The sequence below is a fragment of the Chenopodium album genome, chromosome 4, assembly GCF_948465745.1.
Source record: "Chenopodium album chromosome 4, dcCheAlbu1.1, whole genome shotgun sequence".
In the NCBI taxonomy this organism is placed as follows: Eukaryota; Viridiplantae; Streptophyta; class Magnoliopsida; order Caryophyllales; family Amaranthaceae; genus Chenopodium; species Chenopodium album.
The window spans coordinates 31,360,130-31,382,709 of NC_137837.1; positions in this window are offsets into that span (position 1 = coordinate 31,360,130).

Consider the following 22,580-nt stretch of genomic DNA (forward strand, 5'->3'; position numbering starts at 1 on the left):
CATTCATGTTTCTCAGGCACGGTACCGAGCACTCAATAAGAGACGCAATCTGAGACGTGTTCTTATCGAAGATATTTTCATATCAAAGACATTGGAACACTTGCCCTTTTGTACACTTTTATTTATTTTTTATCATTGCTTATTTTTAATTTTTTTTGGATTCACTCAAGCTTAGAATTGCATAAGTTACACACCATCCCATCCCAAGGTTAGGTAAATGTAGGTTGAAAAAAAAGAAAGGTCTATCGTTAGACGAGGCTCAAAGTGGTTTATGAAGAAAGGATTTGTAAATTAGAAAGGCGAAAGGAGATATGATGTGGCTACAAGGGGTGCCTCAAATCATTGGTATACCTTGTGCTTAATTCGACATGGTTTTTTTTTTTTTATTATTTTATTTTTTTTATTGAATGTAATGAAATGATCATATGCACGGAAATGAATGCTCATTTTATTAAAAAAAAAGGGAAAAGGAAGAATCTACAAAATTAATCTAAAAGAAAATAAAAGGTGCCTATGCTAGACTTATTGGGGAAGGAGTAAAATGAAAATAGAAAAAGAAGTCATGAAATCTTGTCATTTAAGCTCGCCTCTTGTCTTGTGTTTGCCTTATCATTATTCGTTCTTCTTGTTGACTGGAGGCATGGGAAGCTTATTATTATCAATCAAATGTTGGATAGCCTCCTTTAGCTTCCAACAGCTCTCAGTAGTATGACCCCTACCTTGATGATACTTGCAGTGTTCGTCTGGATTCCAACTAGGCAATTTCTTTTCAGGTGTGGGATCTTGAATAGGTCCAATGGGAGTAATGAGTCCTTTGGCATGGATTCGATCGAAGGCAGTATCGTAGCTCATCCCAATGGGGGTGAAGTCTTTCCTTAATTGCTTCTTAGATCCTTGGTTATCCATGAATAAAACTTCACTGAGATCAAAGGTACTAACATTGTTACTAGAGTGGGCGTTTTCGGAAGAAGAAGGATTGTCGTTCTTCTTTCCTTTCCAGCCACCGTGGTTGCTATTTTTAGTAGCTTTTTGCTTTGCGAGGTCATCTTCGATCTCGATACCTATGTCATAGACGGCCTTGAAAGTATTCAAGTTGTGTTGATATTTTAAGTGCTTTGAATACTTTTCTTGGAGATTCTTGATAAACATCCTCACAGATTCCTTTTCAGTGGGGACCTCAATCATCCTGGTGGAAGTTTCCCTCCATTTATTGAAGAAAGAAGTAAAGCCTTCATTCTCATTTTGTCTTAGCATCTCAAGTTGTCTATGATCGGTTTCAACTTGAATATTGCACTTGTATCTATCAACGAAAGCGTTTACTATCGATTCCCAGGTAGAGGTTTTCTCCTTGTCAAGGAAGAAGAACCATTGTTGGCAAACGGTTGTGCTTGATTAATCGCCATTCTCTCCTCGACCAAGTACTGTGGAAAAGGAATTTGGGGATATTCATTGTTAATTATTTTACTCAAACTCTATTCAACATGCAATGGATGGAGGAAGTGAAGAAAGATGGAATAGAATGTGAAGAAAAATGATGTAGATGGAGGGATATGAAGAATTAGGAATAGGATGTACCCCAACTTAAATGACGGAAAAAACCGACTCATGCATGAACCCTAAGACATAGTCATGGTGACATATACTCAAAGTGTGTGCTAAGACTAGTGAGTGTAGGTGACATGTTAAGACTCGTGTCATGACCATGTGGCTAGACTATGTGACCAAGACTCGATTTATGACTGGACGAGGTGTTATTGACAGCGAAAATTAACCAAATTAATTAGCAAACTGGTTAATTAGACATTAGGTGATGACTCGACAAATAATCCGAACTGTCGGCCAAGCGACAGAACTGGCGTCACAATATGGTGGTTGGCGCCAGACTTTTTAGTAAATGTCTGGCGCTACGCACCATACAGTGGCGCTACAACTCAGATTTTGGCACCAATATTGGAGCCTCGGTCTGGGACTGTTTTCGATATTATTAGTCAACTGGGGTATGCCTAAAGTCGTACTAGGTCAATTCCGATTAAAAGAAGAAAAAACTTTATTGACTCGAATTAATTAATTAATTAATTAATTAGGCAAAGTTCTTTTAAGTCATTAATTATAATCTCAACACAAATCAACAAACGGTTAGGAGGAGCATAGAATATATATGCACAACAAATAATGCACAATTAGTCAAGTAGGCACAATATGATGCAATGAGTTCGCAACCTAACCATGGCTCTAGTTCTCTAAAGTTCGGGATATGGTTTAGTCAAATAGGGTCCATGGTTAATTGTCTAGCTGCACCGCGTAGAAGCGTAACCGTGAAGGGTTAACGCGCGTGGATAGAACACCGCGAGTTTTTTAGAAAAACTCACTTCCATGGTTTGGTGAATTCAACCTCTCAGATGTACCCTTTGTTGCCAGGAGCGTTCAATTGGGTAGATAGAGCATGAATTCCCAGAGGGTTATGTCCATATGTAGAACACATATGGGTTTCAGAAAAGTAAGAAAAAATTCAATCAGGAAGCAGGATCGAGCAAACAATACGAAAAACTGGTCGAAATTAGAACGCATATTTCTGGCTCGGTATTAGGGGAAATTGGCGCCAGCAAACAGAGACTGGCGCCAACTTTTAACTGTAGCGCCTGGCGCCAATACTGGCGTCTGGCGCTACGGCTAAAAGTTTGGCGCCAAGCACTGGCCCCTGACGCTACTTCTCACATGCCTCAGCTGCTTTCTGTGCTCAATAAAATCATCCTGTTTCGCGCGGTGTTATTTCAGTCCTAGTTGTGAAAGACATTTCTCAAATTTCCTACGTGTAAAATCCTTATGTTTTTTACTCATTACGGATGGTCTTTCAAATGAGAACCTTTTTATGCATATGCCACAATGTTAATCAAAATTACGTACATGAAATAGTTAGAACTTTTCGAGTCTCATCCACTCATTCTAAATCATTGCCGAAACAAATTCAGGAATTAAAATAGAAATCCTTCCCAGTGGAGTCGCCAAAAACTGTAGGGAATAATTTCAAGCCTTTAAAATCCCACTAGCTTGAACCCCACTGTATCATACACTAAAGTACGGTGGCGTCCAAAAGGGAAGAAGATAGAGCAAAAGAGTCGCCAACAAGTTTTTAAGGAACTTGTAAACCATCACGAGGTGAAGGTTACACCCCTTAACGATCCAAGAGATCGTCAACTCCATAAGGTCATGAACCAAATAAGGGTTCGGGGATGATGGTACAAATCCAACCAAAAAGAGATTGAACCTGCCCTAATAATAGGCCTCTACTTTATTCTGCTCGTATTCATGTGCGCTTTCTGACTAACATGCAATCAATAGGATTAACCCTAAACCTGTTTAATCTATGTTGGTTGAATTTAATGCACAAATAAATCTATTGTTGGCGATCACTTGAAATTATAATCACAATTAACCTAACAAGATTATTAATTATCTTATTAAACGTGATTGCAAATACCAATTCCCTTTAAATACACAATAAAGGTGATCAAGCAATAACAATAAAAAATATACCAAGCAACATAATAATAATATCATGATAATAAAAATCATAATCATCATAAAAATAATAATAATAATATTCATAATCATCATAAATTATAACAATTATAATCATAATCATGTTCATGTTAATATTAAAGCATAATAAAAATAGCAAGATCCTAGGCATGATACTAACAAGATTAATAACAAATCCTAGCATGTCACTAAACAATAAAAATCAAAGCTTTAGCCCTAACATGATACTAACAATCATAAATGCTATTTGATCTAATTAAAACTCTGAAGAATCCTAATTGAATTAAGAATGATAAGACCTTCTAGAATGTTCTAGAAGACCAAAACCATTCCTAATTACATTAGGAATGATAAATCATATTAGGCCCTCCCCTAGATCATTGGGCCGTACTTAAAGCTCAAACCAGGCCCAGTTTAGTAAATTGGCCATAAATTCCTCAATATTCATCGGAATCGGGCTTATAATATATCGTTAGAAAGGTCTTTGCAAACCCCATCCAAATACACCACTATTGGACCCATATCATGGACCAACCAAACTGGATTGGCTGTTTTCTTAAAATAAAGTTTTCAAAAACAGAGAGGAGAGAAAAGAAAAAAATTAAACTTCCCGCAACACTAGACCTTTCCACACTTTCGTTTCATTCGATTATGATTCGACGTGAAAGGCACTCATCACTGGGTTTGGTTTTGGGGAGACACATTTGGGTGTCTACAATGCACCTCCATATCACGCCACTAAAAACCTAAAACACTTGATATACCATTACTACTCACACAAATAACTTTATAAAAACCACATCTTTTCTTTATGTTTCAAGTCTTTAAATATCTATCATGGTCCCCATAATAAATACAAAGTTTGGCCTCTCATTCAAACACTAGCTGCTGAGAGTTCGTTCTGTCCACGAGTTACCAATCCCTTAGACATTCCAACTTAATATTTTCATTGCTTCTCAAGCTAGACGGCTTGGTCTTTTCCAAAACTGTAATACCCCGTATTTTATACGTTTATTATTTAAAATAAGTATTTTGTGAAGTGATTAAATAAATTGAAATGTTTTATTTATAGTATTTTAATTATTCATTATAATAAGTTTAGAAAAATTTGTATAATAGGAAAGTTTATTTAAATTATTATTTTATTTAAGGTGGGGATTAATTTAAGAAAATTTTATTTTAGTAAAATTTTATTAGGAAAGGGATTAGGAAAGATTAAAAAGGGAAAGTTTAGGAAGAAGGGTTTATAGAGAAGGGCTATAAATATTCAACACTTGGGGTAAATTAAACTTTGCCCAAAGTGGAGAAAACCCAAGGTAAACTTTATTTCTCTCCCTTCTCTTTTATTTTTCTTTTCTTTTGCTTTCCTTTTCCCCTTCCCCTTTTTCGGCCTCACAACCATTGGCCACCACCGCACCACCGGTAGGCAGCCGACCACCGCCAGCAACGCCGCCGGCTGTGGTGCCTCCGCTGCAGCCCGATCCTCCGAAAACAAAAACAAATAATAATATTAATCTTTGATGTAATTATTAAATATCAGTTTAGTGATTAATATTATGATGTTTGATCACAAGAAGTATGTTTTTTAATTATCAGATTTTAATTCTAATTAAAAAGCCCCAATTTTGAAACCATAAATTCAAAAATTATTAATTATTAAAGGATTATGATATAGGATGGTTTAAACCTTTGATTTAAGTGTTTTAAAGCATAAGTACACCAAGTTTTCATTAAAATATAATTCTGGAATTTTTGGTAGTGCATTAAAAAATCAAGTTTATTTAAAGAATTTTAATTACCTATTAATTGAGATTAAAGTACGATGTTTTAAATATAATTTCAGCTTATTTAAATTAAATTATGAGTGGTTTAATAATAGTATATATTACTGGAAATTTGTTTATAGAGGATTTTAATACCCTTCTATGATTTTAAATTGTAGAAGACTTCGAAGTGAGTGATTTCTATTAGTCGTGGCAATATTAATATAGTATTCAAGGTACGTTCGCATACGTAGTAGCATGCTAAATGTGTCTAATTTATTACTTGTAGTATCGTGCTATATCTGGAATGGAAATTATGATTTGGTTGTTATTGTGGATTGTATTATCAAGCATGATTTATTTTTGATGGATTAATGGTTGGGAAATAATAGTTTGGAATGTTGAATATGAACCACACTTTTCTTTATGGCATGATAGAAAGCATGTTTAATTAAACTAAATGTTTAATTTGGTTTGGAATATTAAAAGAGAATTTTATTATGGTTCATATAATTTTTATTGGTGCTTTATGCATGAAAAAGGAACTAGGTAAGTGTCTATATACACGAGGAATAAATTTTATGTTGGTGCCTTACTGCAATTAAGGTGTTTTTAACACTTAGGGATAGGATTTTTTGCACATTAAGCGTTTAAGGTGTATTTGGCACAGAGGTAGATTTAAAATGGGTTCAACATTAAATATTATGTGGTCAATAATAATTCAAGAATTAAATTAAAGTGTTTAATTGTTTGAATAATAATGATGTTTGATGTTGTTATGAATTGAGAGTCATCACCAAATTAATAAATTGTAAAGAACGAAAAGTGAAAGAGATTACGCACCAAAACTCTTGGAATGTATATACCTTGCGTATGAACATATGGGGAGAGTTATGCGGCTTTATATTTTACCATAACTTCTAATGGAGTACAAGACGATGTGCATTCCTTTTATTATTATGCCCAGGAATTCCGCCACTTACGAGTGGTTCTTTTATACTGGCACAATTACCTACTATGTTAGTACCCCTTTATTGAGGAAGGTTAGGGAGGAAACCTGTTCGATGCGTAATCAAAACAAAATAAATTATTTAGTTACTTCGTTGAGAAGCTTTGTTGAATGTTGTATGCTTGAAAAACAGGTTGTAAGGAGGGTGATCCCATCGTAAGGGGTACTCTCCTTTAATGCCATGGCCGCTTAAAAGCCTAGGACTTTACACTTGTTAAGGTGTAGTAGGATTTGAATTCCTAACTGTTTGAGGGACCTTAAATTAGAATTGATTCTGTCATTACGCTTTTTTGTAAGAAACACGTAGGAGTCGCTAATTAGTTTTAAGAAAAACTACAAAACCTCGTTCATGCCTTTCTTCCATGTGGAGTTCATGGAATAATTAGCACAAATTATAAGTTTATCCATGCAAAAATGGGTCTATAAATTAGAAATGAGTTAGGGAGCGAGGGTACTAAAATATTGTTCCTTTTAGAGGGGAATCATTATCCTAGCCCTAGTGCGGCCTCTACTAGCTCTTCCTTTTTTACAATTTCATCACCAAACAATATATAAAATGCGATACCTAAAACTATGTTAGTTAATTTTATTTACAAGCATTAATTCACATAGGAATTACATCGTAATGTCGTTATTCTTATTTAATCAAATTCGTGAAAAGAACAAGAAAATAAACAAGATTCGCCTTGGCTTAAGTGATCAACCAACAATTATTTAATTCAATTCTTATACGTCAATAAAGGATGATGCATTTTCATTCCCCTTCTTGTAGTTATTCTTAGGTTGATGATGATAATGAGGTTTGTTTGCTTTTTCTTTAGCAAGATCATCTTCAATCCTAGTAGCGACAGAATAGACCTTTTGAAAAGTGTCTAGACCAAGGTAATGTAGATGTTTGTTGTACTTTTCATGATAGTTGTCAATGAATTTTTGTACTAACTCGAGTTCAGGGTGCCTTTGGGAAAGGTGGGCCGCCTTTTCTCGCCATCTACCATAGAAAGCAAGGAAACCTTCATCGTCACCTTGCTTAAGCATCTCGAGTTCACGTAAAGTTGACATTAACTCTACGTTACTCTCATATTGGGTGATGAAAGCCGAAACTACATCTTCCCATGTCGCTTTGAATTTTGGATCTAGCCCATAGTACCACTCTCTCGCGGTTGGGTCTAGAGATAAAGGGAAAGTCAAAGCATAAATATTAGGATCAACTCCCTTTAGTGCCATGGTGCCAGTAAAACACATTAAATGATTTTGTGGATTATTGGTCACCTTAAATATTGGCAAGTCCGTAGCTACGAACTTTTCCGGTCAACCAAGTCCTGGGGGAGGAGTAAACTTTTCTGCGTCAAAGTACTTGTTCCCCATTGTAGAGCGAAGAAATAGCTTCTCCAATGACTTTTTTTTTATGGATAATTGTTCCATCTGTTCTTGTAAGGCTAAAGTTGTAGCTTTTTTCTTTTCTGCATTTTCCATTTTCATAATTCTTCTCTCCTCAGCCTCTTGAGCCTTCTTCTCTCTCAAACAAAGAATCTCTTGTTGAAGTTCTTCGATGGTTGGCATTGTTGTTGGACTAGGATTAGTTGTCAAAGAAAAGTTGTTTGAAAGAGGTTGATCTTTGGGTGGTAAACGTAGAATGTGAGTGCTCGGGGGTCCTCTTTCCTAAGCTTGAAAACCGGCCCTAAAGGAGTACGAAAGGATAAGTAAATCGATACGCTCGTTTTTTTTTAAAAAAAATAAAAAAAAGGAAAAAAGACGTAAAATATAAACATCGCCCTTAATAATTCTTCTAATGAAGATATTGTTCGGACGAGTCAATTTTGTTTTTTGAGAAATCAAAACTGACTCGTCCAGTGGGCGCGCGCAAGTGACTCTGTTGCGCGCGGCTGTCGAGCGCAACGAAATCACTTGCGCTGGGAGGGGTCGCGCAACTCATTTAGTTGCGCGCGCCACCTGCTCGTAAAATTTTATTTATTTTTAAATTCTAGCATTTTTTTTGTCATCGTTTTTTTTATTCGATTTTTTTTTACTCTTTTTTTTGTTATCCTTTGAATATGACGCTAAATCACGAAGAGACAACTTCGTAATTGGGAACCTAGACCAAACTAAAAAGAGAAAAAGAAGACAATCTTAACACGTTGCACATAGTCACATAATCACATAAGCATTCCATAAGTCAAGATTCACGCAATGTCGTTCTAAGTTCAAAAAGGCTTGGGTGTCCAAAGGTACCATATCTTAAGAAACGACGCACAAATCAATCACTCAACGTGTTGACTCATGTCATTTCCCTCCCAACATTTTTGTTGGTGATATGGGTGGGATGATTGTTATTGATTTCTGGATAGACGGCTAATGTTGGTGACCCCTTGTCAATGAGCTAATCTCCAATGGTTTATGTGTGTTATGCTTATGCATGATGCAATGTTGCTTGTTTGGTTTTTACTTTCGTGCAAAAGGAAGATATTATGCGTTCAAGTCTCGCTCTCTAACTAGAGATTATCCAAGTTAATTCTTGTAACAACTCATAGGCAACCTAGTGTTGGAAACCTTGGATCATAACTAAGAATTAATCATGTAACCTCGAAGTCCCCAGTGGAGACGCCACTGTAAGGAGGGTGATCCCATCGTATGGGGTACTCTCCTTAAATGCCCATGGCCTCTTAAAAGCCTAGGACTTTACACTTGTTATGGTGTAGTAGGATTTGAATTCCTGACTGTTTGGGGGACCTTGAATTTGAATTGATTATGTCATTACACTTTTTTGTAAGAAACAAGTAAGAGTCGCCAATGAGTTTTGAGAAAAACTCAAAAACCTAGTTCATGCCTTTCTTCCATGTGGATTTCATGGAATAATTAGCATAAATCATAAGTTTACCCATACCCAAATTGGTTTATAAACCAGAAATGAGTTCGGGAGCGAGGGTACTAAAATAACGTTCCTTTTAGAGGGGAATTGTTATCCTAGCCCTAGTGCGGCCTCTACTAGCTCTTCCTTTTTTACAATTTCATCACCAAACAATATATGCAACGCGATACCTAAAACTATGTTACTTAATTTTATTTACAAGCATTAATTCACATAGGAATTACATCGTAATGTCGTTATTTTTATTTAATCAAATTCGTTAAAAGAACAAGAAAATAAACAAGATTCGCGTTGGCTTAAGTGGTCAACAAACAATTATTTAATTCAATTCTAATCTTTATTTAATGTTAGATACTATGTGGAATTCAAAAATTAATGATTTTAAAGGTGATCAAACAACACTAATTAATTAATTAATGTCCTTTTAAATAAGAAAATAAAAGTGATTTAACTAAGTGCTCGGGAATTTACCACTTCTCTTTGCTAGATCTCTGTTTAGAACACTTATGGACTCCTTCTTGTTAGGGAACTTCCACCGTAGTAACAAAGTATCAAAAGGGTGAGTGTCTAGGACAAGAGGGTTAGGTTGCACAAGTTCACAAGTATTTCTCCTGAGTTTTAGGTTAATTTCTGTCTGTTTAAGCCTCGGTCTAAGCTCTTATAGGGAATGATTAGGTTTAGGGTTTCGAGCATTCTGCCGCAGCAGCTGTCGCGCGTAATAGAATGAGTTACGTACGGCATCCCAGCGCAAGTGATTTGGTTGCGCTGCTAAGGGCAGCGCAACTAATTGTCTTGCGCGCGGCTTTATGGTAAGATTCGACTTTATATTTTCCGTATAATTTTGAATCTTCCCCAGCGCAACTCTTGATGTTGCGATGGTGTGTCGCACGCAACTTTTTCTGCGGCAGCACTAAGATTTAACCTAGGCGCTCCTAAATCCGTCATTTTTATGTTTAAAGCACGGGCTTAAGCCTAATTATGATCGGGTTTAGTTAATTGGACCTTTGTTTTGGCTTTTATTTTTAATTTGGGCTAGTCTATTGTGTTTTGTCACTTAACTAGTTATCCATAAGTATTCTTAACTTCGATCTAACACGAAGATGGTTTTATTTATCGTCATTGCACTTCCGGTCGGGACATGAAGCCAAAAGTAGATGTCTACAGTTAGCCCCCACTTTGATCGAGTCTAGAATAGACGATGATCAAAGTAGTCAAGGAAATAAATCCAAGACTCATTCTGCAAAGTTCTCTAAGGATAGAGAATCTTTCAGTAATATATAAGTATGTCGAAACAATCCTTTGTTCGCTAAGTGTTTGAAAAAAGTAGCTATTAAGGCTAGAAAAAGTTTCTTCCTAGTCTTAACCCGCTAAAGAATCTAGATTGATCCTTTGCAATTGTAGAATGCTTTTACAAGTAAAGGTGTTCTGGGTGATGTCAAGTCATGAGAAGAGATCGGTTTTACAAGGATAAAAGGGGAAGATCCCCTCTCAATCGTGTCATTGTTGGTCCAAAGTCCCTCGATATGTCATTGAAACTTTAGCCGGACTTTAACAAAGTAATAAGATGAAAAAGAGTTTTTGGTATTAGAGCCGAAACGGTCCGGTATTCGAGCGGAAGTCTACAAGATAGAAATACATGTCTCAGGATTGGAGGCATAAATCCAAATTCATTTAGAAGGAAGAAAGTCAGCAACTCTCTTATCAGTTTTGTCCAAAAGATGAGTACATGTGTCTTAGGAATGGGGGCACGTGACTACATAGGCGCGACATCCTCTCGTCGCTTCTTTATACAGGGGATGAATTTGAGACCCTAACTGTCCGGTAAATTAGTAAGCGCACTAACTACCGTATTTGCTCCCATTCAAGAAGTGCCTGTTCTTGAAGGTTCGGCGTGCCTGTCGACTCGTGAGCTAACACCTACAGTAATTCTCTAACTTTTAGTTCCCAAAGGTAGATCTCGCAAAGCTTGGGCTAAGTGAAATTTTACGCAACACATACGCCGTACATCTTTGCGTCGTACGATACGCCATTTGCATTTTTACGCTGCATGAAAACACCTTCCTTTTTGCTTCGGACGTGAAAAAAGAAGAAAACCCGGACATTTATAACGTCAGTACAGTAAAATGACAAACCTGTCTATGGGTGCTTTTACGTAAAGCACCACCACGGAACCTCTTAGGGCACTCTTACGAAAAACGTTCAAAGCGTATGCTTAGGGAAGGCACAAAGCACGATGTGCATGCAATATGATGCAAAAAACTAACAAAAAAGAAAACAAACTAACATATGCAAAGCAATTAAAAAAGATTTTGATTATTTGCGCGCCATTACGTCTAATAACGAGCAAAAACTGTTAAAAAAATGATCAAACGGATCAAAATCAAAATCCCGGTCTTTTATTGAGCAGTATCCGCGCGTAACTCAGAAGGTCGCGCTGGCCAGGTGCGCGCATATTTCTGATTTGCGCTGGGATGTCATGCATAACAGATTCAGTTGAGCGTGACATTTATATCAGTAAAGTGAAAATCGCAAACGCGATTTTTTACTTCCCTCTTTCTCCTTCCTTCGCCATTTTCGACTCTTTCTCTCTCTAGGAAGCTCGGTTTTTGGTGATTTTCAAAGCTAAAAGAAGAAAATTTCATCCTCAATTCATATTTGCCGCAATTCAATGTATGTTTTTTGCTAAAAATTGTTCTTTTTCGGCTGAATTTGAACGCTTTTTGAATCGTTAAACCCCAAATTTCGAATTTGGGGGTTTTTGATTCTCTTCATTTTTCTTGAAATTGTTTGCTTTATGTTGTCATGCTATGTTTAAGGAGTGTTTTGCAACAAATTTCATAAAAAATGGTTAAGTATTGAACCCTTTATGAGCATTTCTTTGTTCAAGTGCGTTTTATGCAATTCTACTCGAATTTGGTTCGATTTCCTGTTATTTTGTTTTCCCATTTTGGTTATACTTGTTAATTATGCAGCAATTGTAGTATGGGAACTAGTTTTGCTTCCATAACTAATATTTTAAAAATTTTGAATCCGAAAATTTGGCGCGAAGTGTATACTTAGCCTATTTTTGCCATATTCGAACTTCAAGATTGTTTGGTAGATGATAATTATGTTTATATTACTGTTATTCGTCTAGAACTAGTTTATTCTTTGAGATTTTGGAATACAATCCCTTGAATACTTAGTTGAAACTGGTATAGGATGGCTTTTGTGGGTGTTAGAAGCCCCCATTTATTGAGTTTAACTGCATGCATCGTAGCCCCCAAGTATGGGTGGCATTTGATTTTCATGTTTTGCCCTATCGGTAGCCGTTATGCTGCCGAAATGGGTCTAGAATACGTATATTTAGTTTAGTTTAGTAAAATAAAGTAAACTAATTAAAGAAACTTTTTCCGTCAGAGCATGGACTCGCCTCCATTAGTCGATGCTGAGGAGATTCTCAGTGGTCCAGACGAGGCGGTTCACCCTCGGAAGAGGGTGATCCGTCCTACAGAGGAGGTTCGAGAGCGACGCGTCGCGGGCGATTAACGTCGCAAGGAGGATGTGGTTTTGGAGGCTCCTCCCAACTGGGACCCTAGGGTCCTTATGTGGGACCCAGACCATCACATTTCGATCAGAGGGTTAGGCGGCATCGTGAGTTTTTCGCGCCTTTATTTCTTTCTTTTCTTTTGTTTTTCCTTTTTAAACCACAACCGTTTGTTTATTGATTTATGTAGAGTGAGCCTAACATGCTTTTGAACGGCTCTGGTTAATAGCGAGCCCGTTTTGAGAGTTTGCCCGAGGTGGCAAAGGAGATTGGAGCACTTTCTGGGATTAACTCCCAGCTGGCGGCTCTTCGGGATTTACCGAGTCACCCTGCATCATCAGCTTTCCTCTGTGGATTGCTGGAGTTTTGGTGGGATTCTACCAACAATTTCCACTTTTCATGGGGAGAGATGACGGTTACCCCTTTCGATTTCTCTATGATTACGGGTTTTCCTTTTGGAGGGGAGCTCATAGTTATAGAGTTCGTTAAGGGGTCAGATGAGAGACTACGCGACCTTATGGGGGATCGTCTTGCGTTGGCCCTTCACGTGTACACGCAATCTTGTTCGTACTCAGTTCTTGCCGATGAGTTGTCGGCTAACGAGCTTGACCGACTGTGTACACCTGAGCAGCTGGATTGGATATACATTGCTCACGTTCTTTCCGTCACCATTTTGAGTGATCGAGGAGAGAATTTCGCCATTGGGTTACTTATTTGCCTCAGTGATTTGGGGAAACTCGGTGACCTGAGTTGGGCGGAGGTGTCGTATGCCCGTATACGTACTTCTATGGGCAAGGCGACCCGGGTGATGGATTCCGCGACAGCTAATGAAGTACCTCGGATCTCGCTTATATGGCATGGTCGTATCCTTGAGGTACGTGTTTTAAGCTTCTTTCTGTTATTACTTTCGTTTTTTCCTTTAAGCTTATCTTTACTCAGTTTTAGGCTTGGGGATACTCGTACCTGCCTTTCTTAGCCCCCAGGGTGCTTGGGGCTGCTCGTTTTCCTGTCGGCCATCGATTGGTCGCTATTAAGAAAAGACGAGCTACTTTTGCCGGCGACTTTTGCCAGAGGATCCTTTCGACCACTAGTGCGTCGGTGAGTATTCCAACTACATATGCTCTTTTATTTTATTTTATTTAGTTTCTGACGATTTTTCATGTTGTTGTGTTTTATAGATCGATCTCCGTCCTTGGAGTTTGATCGTCGGAGTCCCTGAGGCTATCCGGTCTGGCATGGTTCGTTGCCGTTTTCGGGCCCTCTATACGAGACTTTAGGTGTTTCAGAGGACAGACGTTTGGTTTTTAGGCGAGCGTGTTCTCTAGCAGCTTTCGTTCGAGGAGCCTTTGGTTCCTGCGGATCCCCCGATCCGGATGCTGCGTCCGGACTTGTTGTCTACCAAGGATCGAGCTCAGGCGATCCTTGGTTATCCAGCGGAGCAGCTGGTGCTGCCGGAGCCTTTTTATCAGGCTTTTATAGCATCCAGGCTGACTCCTTTTCCGACTTTTGTTCCAGTTAAAACTCTAACTCTCTCTTTTCCTTATTTTTATTTATTTTTCGGAATTTTTACCCTTTTATCGTTTTTCTTTCATATATGTTTTAGCGGGTCGAGTTAGGTGGTTGGGTGCCTCCTACAGCGGAGATCACGTATACCGATGTTGTCGGATCGGTAATTTTTGAGACCCTTCCAGCAGTAGAGGATGACGAGGGGATACCGTTGGTACCTGAGATGATTGAGTCGGTATGTCTTTTGTGTATATGTACTTAAATATTTCTATTTATTTTTTCATATACATTTGTTTACTAACTGTCCTTGTATTCTTGGAACAGGTTCCGCGGGAAACCGTGAACGGCATGGTGAGGACTTTACGTGCTTTCCGAGCTGCTTATCGGAGAGCCCTCGTGACTTTATCATGCAGTGATCATCGGATGATCGCGGTAAGTTTTATTTCTGTTCTTTTCAACGAAGTTATTACATTTCGCGTTTTAATCTTCGATTTTGGATTTTGCAGGATGTGCAACAACCGTCTAGTAGTCACCGAGCACCCTGATTCCTCTTGTACACATTTGGTTATATTTTAGGAAACCGATGTATAAATATTTTTTTTTGCATTTTTTGTACATATGACACATTTGTATATATTTTATCATTATTTTTTTTATTTTTATTTGTTTCCATGTGTACATTATTATTAATGCGAAAAAAATTTCAGGGAGGGAAAGGGTTCCCGACTTACCCCCTCGAAAAAATAACCAAACTAGAAAAATAAAGCGAAAAGAAGAAAAAAGAGAAAAATTAAAATAAGAAAATAATAAGAAGAAAATAAAAAGAAAAAGAAAAAAAGGAAAATAATAAGAAAATAAGAAAATAGTAATAAAAAGGGAAATTCTCTTTGGTAGACCTCTAATAAAAAACATTCACAGTGGTCAAATGCAAAAAAAGTTATTATCCTTGGTGAACCATGTTTTAAAAAGTTTTATCAATGGTAACATTAAGCAAGGTAATTAGGCATTTCTTAACTATGGTTAACCATTCTAAGTAAAAAAAAGCTGTGATGCCTAAAATACCCCCATTTTAAAATTAATTAAAAAAATAAAAAATAAAAACACCACCCTGCCACCACCTTCCCCACCATTCCCTCTCCCCCTCCCCATCCTACACCCCCACCGACGTTGGCACCGGCACCCAGCTCTACCTTCGCTGGTGCGCCGGCTTCCCCTGGTGACGCCCCGCCTTCCCCGCCTCTACCTCCTTTCTCTCTCCCTCTTTTTCGACCCTTCTTGTTTTCCCCACCCAATGCCCACCGCCGATCACTCTAACCACCACAAAACTGGCGCTCTTCCCCGACGACCCCCCTTCCCTTGTTCGCCGGCCAAAAACCCTTAAAAACCCCAAAACACCAGAAAATACCCAAACCCGTTTAGGGTTTCGAAACCAAACCCAAGAAATGGGTTTCGGTTTTCTGGTGGTTTTGGGTAGATTTCAAGGGTTTGTTGTTGGTTTGTCGGGGAGGGGGTTCGTCGGGGAGGGGTGTTTGTTTTTGTGGTGGTATTGGGTGCGATAAGGGCCCACAAACGTTGGTGGGGGAACTGGGAAAGAGAGGAGGTGGGGCAGGTGGTGATTGATGGGGGAAATGGGAAAGGGAGGAGGAACGGGGCCGAGGTGGGGCGTCGCCGACCGAAGGTGGTAGAGGTCAGGCGTCGCCGACCGGAGGTGGGAAGGCAAGCCGGCTGGGGGTTAGCCGCCGGGAGAGGTGCTGGTGGCTAGGTGAGGGGTTTGGGTTTTTTTTTCCCCTTTAAAAAAATCTAAGAAGGGGTTAACCATAGGGTCAAATTAGTCATTACATCATTAGTTAACCATAGTTACACTTAAAATACCTAATTACCTTGCTTAATGTTACCACTGATAAAACTTTTTAAAACATGGTTCACCAAGGATAATAACTGTTTTTGCATTTGACCACTGAGAATGTTTATTATTAGAGGTCTACCAAACAGAATTTCCCTAATAAAAAAAAGGGATATAAAGTGTTAGAAGGAAAACTTATGATTCATTTTAAGATTTCGTGAAGATTCCGTCATTATATGAGCCAAAATATGGAAATAAACCCAACTCACATGCCGCGTCAGGGGAGACGCGCGCAACTGCGTGAGTTGCGCGCGCATGTAAATCAGTTGCGCGCGCAACTCATGAATTGCGCATGCCACCTGTTAGTGAACTTTCCTTTAAGCCGAATTTGCCGAAAATTTACCCATCTTGGGTCTATTTAAACGTGGTTTAGTGTAGCTTTTGATCATCTCGCATTCATTCGCTTAGTAACATAAGAAACTAAAAATATTTAAACTCTCTAAATTCTCATTTTCTCCTTTTTTTTTTAACAATGGTGAAGACCTTTGAACAACGTTTGAAGCAATGGGTCGCTTCCCTTTCAAGCGAAGACAAACTAGCTTTCAAAATTTACCACTTAGACACTCTATTGAATTAAATTCTCATGCCGCAGTCAACCATTGGGACTCTAACCACCATCTTTTCTTGTTCGGGGACGAAATTGTCCCCCTTCCCGGTGAGTTTTAGGCCTTGCTAGGTTTCCCTACAAACACTCTCCCTGTGATTTATTCGCCTACATTGTCGGATCCCAAACCTATATTCCAAAGATTTTTTGGCTTGTCCGACAATTATATGACCAACATTGGAATTGAAGAAGGCGTGAAATTGATTCAATTTATTGAACATTTTGTTGCCCCTCGTGACAACATGATTAAACAGTGCTTTAAAATTCGTGCTTTATGTTATTGTCTTGTTGTTAATTGTTTACTTAGGACATGCAAAGAATACGGAGATTATTCCATGGTGTCCATAGTAGAGCAAATAGAGGGATGTCATTCACCCGCTCCTTTGGTTTCGGCGGAAACCGTTCTGTGCTTGAATCGCCTTAGAGGAGATCCTAACAAAAACTGTTTCACGGGAAGTCCACTCCTATTACACGTACGTTTTTTTTTTTTCGGCGTTTGTCAGTGCAATTTATGAAGTTGCGCTGGCATGAGCAGCACAATCTTCCTCGCTGCGCACGGAGGGTGCGCGCAACAGGTTTGGTTGCGCGCGCCACCTGCTTATGTAAAAAATCGTAAACTGATTTTTTTTCCTTTTTTTTTTCAGATTTGGCCCATGGAGTGCTTGCGAATTGTTGATCAGCCACAAAATCTTGAGGCTAATGGAGTAAAGACATTCCCTGGACGTCGAATCCTTTATAAGCATAAGAACGAAGAGGAGGGGACGTCGTTTTTCTGTCATCGGGTTCCTTACCTACGTTTTGTGATTTCTTAGTGGAACATAAATAGTATGATTGGGAATAGTCTCAATTTCCCTTACATTAGGCTTTATGGCCTATCTAGTACTCCTTATATTTTTCCTTGTAGGGTAATGAGACAATACGGGATGAGACAATTTATTCCCTCGCAAGATTGTGATGCCCCTAAAGATGTGATCATTAAACCCGAAAGAATTCCTCGTTGGATGGAATATTGGACAACTCTTCCTAGGTGGGTGATACAAAATCCTACCTCGAGTATTACATTATCTTCTTTTTACAAGGCGTGGATGAATGCGACGGATAAGGGTGAATTAAAAGAGGCTCGATCTCAACTTCAAGCCGCCATCGATCGCAATCCACCTAAGCCTTTGATGCATTCAACCACTACTACTCCTCCTAGTGGCCAAAACAAAGGAGTGAGAAGAAAATTAGATTTCTCATTCCCTAAGGCTCATTCGAAGGAAGCCAAAAGGAAAGCTCCCTCCAAACCCGTGCAACAAGGTGTGAAAATCAAAGAACCTTCACCAAATACTCGCAAGAAAGCTCCAATAGTCAAAGGGAAAGGAAAACAGGCTGCAAAGGCCCTAATCCCTAAATTGAAAAACAATGTTTCGGTGAAGAAGAAGAGTGTAGGGGAAAGCTCCATGCTGCGATGGAAACTACTCATCCATCATCTGTGACAATCGAGGACATAGTAAAACCTTAGAGTGTTACACAATTTTATCATTATTTTTTTTTTGAATAAAGTGTAATCATTACTATGTTTTTTTTTCGTTTATAGTCTAGTTTAACGATGTCTCTCTTTTGAAATTTGAATGAAATAAAATGAGCTTTATATTTTTATATTTTGATATGACCGAATCATAAAGATTGTCTACGTATTTGCATTACGAAAAAAGGTCTTTGCGTAGTTTTAATTTTTTTTTATTATTATGTATATTTTATTTTTCTGTAATCTCTTAGATAGAAATTAAATGAAAAATTAATCAAACCTTGTTTAAAAGAATTAAATCAAAGTTTAATTTTTTTTGCGAGTATATGTTATATTTAAGAAACATCCTCTTTTTGCCGCAAGTAGAAATCGCAACTTTATTCAAACGCAAAAATTCGGTTTCGCAGTTCGTCATCAGCTGTCGCGCGCAACGTCTGTAGTTGCGCGAGCATGTCAATCTCAACGAAATCTGTTAAGCGTGACATCCACGCGCAACTCTTCCAGTTGCGCGCGACACCTTTGCTACGAATGTCTCGAAAAAATTGTTTTTTAAAATTCTGTATTATTACCCCCCAAGTGTGAAGATTTTTTAGTGATGTTTGAAAAAATTTGAACACTTAGAACGGTTTATTATTTCTAAATTACCCTCCAAAGTGTTATGTATTTTACCGTGTTATTCGGTAAAATGCATAACACTTAGAATCTTTCAAACGAATACTAATTAAAAATTGGTTGTATGAGTGAACGAGTTTATCCGAATTTCATATGTAATATTTCTTAAGGCGATCAATGTTTATTAATTGGCAAATTTCATATCCTCCAATATCCATTAATCTGACGACTCCTCCTGATAGGATTTCAATTACGCCGTAGGGACCTATCCAATTAGGTTTGAATTTCCCTCTTAGATGGGTTGGTGGACCCCTAACTCCTTTAGTACAAAGTCACTTTCATTTATATTTCTAGGTTTGACTCTTTTATTGAAATGAGGCGCAATGCGTCTTTAATAGACTTGTACATGATGCAAAGCTCTTAATCGTCGTTCATCGAGGAATAAAAGCTCTTCATACCTCGCTCTTCCCCATTCAGCTACCGATAGCTTACTTTCAAGTACGATGCGCAAGTATGGTATTTCCATTTCGACTGGTTGAACTTCGTCCATTCCGAAAACTAAGGAGTATGGAGTTACTCCTATTGATATTCTTTTAGACATTCTATAATCCCTTAATGCAAAGTGTAGTTTATTTGGCTAATCTTTATAATTTTCTTCCATTTTCTTAATGATGGCTGTTATATTTTTTTTTGCCGACTCCACAGCTCCATTCATTTGAGGTCTGTTTGGGGATGAATGATGATGTCTTACATAATAACGAATTTAGAGGGTCTCGACTTCAGCTTTGAATTGAGATCCCTGATCACTAATTAGTTCATGTGGAACTCCATATCTACAAAATATGTTTCGTTCGAGAAACTTTGAGACATGTTTAGAAGTGATATTCATGTAAGAAGCAGCCTCAATCCACTTATTGAAGTAATCGATGGCTACTAAAACGTACTCGTGCCCTCCTGTTCCTGTTGGAGAGAGTTTTCCAATTATGTCAATTCCCCAAGTCAAAAAAGGCCAAGAGGAAGTGAGATTGTATGGTGGAAGGTGTTGTAAATTAGCAAACATTTGGCACTCTGGACATTTTTTAACATATTGTATGCAATCATGTTCCATAGTAGACCAATAGTACCCTTGTTGTAAAATTATTTTTGAAAGCATTTTACCATTCATGTGAGGTCCACAAACATCTTTGTGAGTATTTTCCATAAGGCGTGTGGCTTCCGGTTGGCCTATACATAATAAACTTTGACCATTAGGTCCTTTTTTGCATAATTGACCATTTATTAAACCATATTGGGCCGCAAGTGTTCGTAAGGCTCGTTGGTCTTTTGATGAAGTATTTTCGGGATATGTGCCATGAGTAATATATTAGAGGATATGATCATACCAAGGATTGTTTCCTTCAATGTCATTTATATCCTTTATTGCGTTGCAATACGCTGGTTCTTCTCTTCTATCAACGCATAATGGCATCATATTTATGTGATCTGGAATAATGATCATTGAGGCTAACTTTGCTAGCGCATCGGCAAATTGATTGTCATCCCTTGGGAGATATTTAAAATCAATATGTTCAAAATGCTCGATGAGTTTCTCTAGGTGTGCTTGGTATAATATCATTGTGGAGTTCTTTATTTCCATTTTTTTAGTATATGATTTATAATCAAACTGGAGTCTCCATATACCTCTAGTTTTTGCACACCTATGCTAACTGCTGCTTCTAATCCAATAATGCACGCCTCACATTCTGCGGCATAATTAGTAACCTCAAAGTCTAGTTTAACAGAGATTGGAGTATGTGCTCCCTCTGGACTTATGAGTAATACACCTACGCCGCATCTTTTTTTATTAGACGCACCATCGAAGTACATGTTGGGGTTTAGTAAGTACAACTTACTGCGGAAACGACACCGACCCAAAAAACCACTCGCAATTAATAAAACCATAAAGAAAAAAACATGAAGCATAACACATAAACATAAAAGGGTAGAATAGTAGTTTACCTTTGATGCGTGCTTCGCCCTCAAAGACGGGCTCTTACTTGAAAGCTTTAGCCCCTCTCACACGAGAGCCTCCAACGGTATCCACCCACAAAGGACGAACACAGACTTTTAAGGTTTGCTACCTTGGGGTTATCAAGGTCCGACCAAAACCCAAGTGATTAAATGAGTTAAAAGGTTTTCACAATGGTGATGCCTTTTTCAACTCTCACTCAAGTGATTTTCCCAATACCCCAACATTGGTACTTATAGGGAAAACAAGAGAGTGAAAAAACACTCCTATCAATGTGGGAGAATTTGATTTTTCCATTTTATTTTAAAGCTAAAATAAAATAAATAATCAAACTAGTAATAAATCAACGAGTGGCAAGCTCATGAAAGAGGTTAGGTGAGGACCATTTGGAGGAGGGGGGGACCAAACTTGCTCCCCACTCCCTCTTCAAAAACTGCCACCACAAGCATCTAGCTACCCCTCACAATGCTCTACATGGCACCACAATTGGGCACCAAGGCAACCCAAGGTGGGCTGCCATGTGCGGCTGCCAGCAGGCCCAGCACAAGCGTGCGGGCTGCTTGGCGCTTCTGGCCCAGCACGCCCAGCACTGCTTGTGCGGGCTGCTTGGCGCTGCTGGCCTAGCACGCCCAACACTTGCGTGTGCGGGCTGCTTGGCGCAGGTGGCCTAGCACGCCCAACACTTACGTGTGCGGGCTGCTTGGCACACTCGGCCAGCAAGCCACGTATCAATGATGCGGGCTGCTAGCTGAGTGCCTTGTACCTTGCGCGTGTTGGCCCAACATAGCTAGCATTGGTGCGCTGGCACGCACTAGCCAGCCAAGGCTCGGCTTGGTGCGCATGCTAGCCACCATGCTATACCAAATGCCCCTAGCACTCGGTTTGCTCGGGGCATTCCGATGCTAGGGGTATTTTGGTATTGTTAATTAATTATTTTCGTGTCTCGTCTTTTATTATTTTGACTTGACTTCCGACACTCGATTTCGACGCTCTAAGCTCGAATTTCCGACGTCTAAATATTTAATACTTAGGCGACGAATTAATTTCTTCCGAATTAATTTGTCGAGTCGGTTCGTATATTTGCTAGGGTGTGACCTGAAGAGTTCAGTCAAGATTAAGCTGTAATATTAATTATACATTAATATTACTGATCAGAAGCGGCCTCCACCTAGCATTCCGATCACTTGAACTTGCTGAATATATTAGCTTTCTAATAATTCTGAACCCGCTATCAGAATAATACACTTGTTCAAAGGACATCATTACTTTCAATCTCCCACTTGTCTTTCTGGACAAGTGCGCATTTAGTGTACAGCCTTTTTCCTATGTCGCTTAATGTCTCTTCATGAACTATAAGGTAAGATTATTATGTCATCCTTATTACGTCCAAAAGTGTTTCTTGATTCCATGTTCGACTGTCAATAAACAGATGATTTCTAAAATCCATCCGAGCACAGCCAGGCATTTTATAGTCTCGCTCTACGAGAGGCCTTGTATACAACAAAGACATCTTTCCTATTTTAGTAGGGGGGCATTCCCATTCTTGTAATGTAGCTCCTCTTACTGAGAGTACCTAGCCGCCCGAGTCTTGCCGTTATAATCTCCTATTACGGAGGACGTTTGACAACATAAAAACGAACTAGTACTCAAACAAGAGAACTCACAATACTCATGGTCAAGGAAATAGGTTCCGATATCCATAATGAGAAGTATACTTATGACGATTTTTAATC